At 40.1% G+C, this 1,894-nt stretch overlaps 1 long non-coding RNA gene across 1 annotated transcript in view; it reads right to left on the reverse strand.

Annotated features, from left to right (window-relative positions):
• Positions 1-415: 415 nt before the first annotated feature.
• Positions 416-1,894, reverse strand: part of LOC109314836 — a 6,589-nt gene continuing 5,110 nt past the window's right edge. The window contains exon 3 of the long non-coding RNA XR_002102376.1: positions 416-981. This is a non-coding gene — a long non-coding RNA (uncharacterized LOC109314836). The remainder of the gene's footprint in view (positions 982-1,894) is intronic.

The following is a 1,894-nucleotide window of genomic DNA, read 5'->3' on the forward strand; positions in this document are numbered from 1 at the left end:
TGGCATCTGCAGCTCCTAAACTATAGAAATATAGCTGTTCAAATTAATGGATGCATTATCAATTCCATATCGAAAGACAAAATTTTGGCATCAACTATTGCAGTCAAACATTAGAGGAACTTTTCACAAGAAAGAGTATTTGATTTATAACATTCTTAATTCTGAGATCCTAGTTACGCATTTAGTTTGTAGCAGAAGCTGATAACATTCTTCATTATAAGCAGTCTGTAAAAACTGATAGGCTGAGCAGTCATTTAGCAATATTTCAACAATATTCAAGCACTTCTGGGCTTTGCTTATGGTATCAATTTAGGTCAAGACAAGAATCTTGTAGTGACAATAATCAAACCTGGCTTCATTAGTTTTCAGGCCAGAAGACAATATTGAAATCACCCAGTCTGACCTAGTTGTGGGTAAGACAAGTTTTGTGGGGAGAGGAGGGATTGGCAAATAGTAAATTCATCAAATAATGCAGTCTGGGGGGAAAACAATATGATTCACAAACACAGATTGAATTCAGCAAATACTTTATGCTGCAAAGATTGGGGATGGGGAAGGGCATTTCTAAAAAGTCAAAGCTTTTCTTCTCCATATTCAAAAATGAGCTGTTTTGACTTTTCCTTATGAAATAAGGCTCTTTTTTAAAGCTTCACCAACACTTATTAAAGGGTTAAGGATTTCTATACCCATGTACCCAAATATGAAACAGCCCGCCTTATTTCATACGCAACGTTTTAAGTCAGGCCCAAAATGCATTCATTTCATTTCTTCTATTTGTAAGTTCACCCACCGGCTCTAGTCTGAATTCCTGTTTGTGGTAGGCCTTTCACCAACTGATTCTAGCATTGAGCCCAGAACTGCTAATTGAGATGGAGCATGATGGATCAAATGGTAAAAAGGAAATGCTTTCCCCTGGATTCCTGGTAATAATTTCCATAACTGGAACAGAATTCTCACATCCACACATGTTCATTTTTATTTCTAGAAAATAACAAAGCAAGAGATTCTGCTTATATTTGTATTAGTAGGAGGATACAGAACAGCTGCAAAATCTGGTCCTCTTAACTCCAGCTGGTTGGGAATTTCCTAACAAAACAGGTTTTCCAGCAGCAGATGCCAATTCATCAAGACTTTTGATGACTCAGAGGCAGTGGTCCAATGAAAACTAGCCTAGCTTCCTACCTGCTCACATGACAGACTGGTTAAAAGTCTAGAATTCCTCAGTGCGCACCTCTGAGGCATCTCCACCATGCAGACAGCCTAGGCTCCATGCAACTAGGGCGACTGGCTCCAAGCCACAGGGTCAGGAATCTGAAAGTCACTGGCGTTCTAGCTCCAGCCAGGGCCCGCTTCCCAGCTCTGCAAGAGAGATTCTGGAAGCCAGGGAAAATCCAGCTTAAGGTGAGACTCTCAAGGTGCTCCCATTCCAGGTACTAGAAATTGTTTCTGCTCACAAAGGTGATTGCTTGATAGAATGCAAGTAGAATATCAGATTGGAAAACTCCTCTTTTGAAAGCAGGAAAACAATACCACAAACACATAAAGTATTCTAGCAGAACTTTGAAACATTTAGCATTGTAGTGACCACTGTCTTGTATAACATAAAGGAGAATCCAGTTCCAGCGCTGTGATCTAACACCAGTTACATCAACTCTAAATTATTTTAACAAGCAACACTGAACATCTTTGGGATCCAGGGCATGTCAAGAAAGTTCCAATAATTTACAGCAGCTGAGAATCTGATCCTTTAGATCACAGAAAATTAGGGTTGGAAGGGACCTCAGGAGGTCATCTAGTCCAATCAGCTGCTCAAAGCAGGACCAGCCCCAGCTATCTGGAACACTGTCCAATTTTTTCTGTAGCCTCTTTGGGAGTTATCCAACTGTTTACATTC

This window comes from Crocodylus porosus, unplaced genomic scaffold, assembly GCF_001723895.1.
Source record: "Crocodylus porosus isolate Cpor-Errol unplaced genomic scaffold, CroPor_comp1, whole genome shotgun sequence".
Classification (NCBI taxonomy): domain Eukaryota; kingdom Metazoa; phylum Chordata; order Crocodylia; family Crocodylidae; genus Crocodylus; species Crocodylus porosus.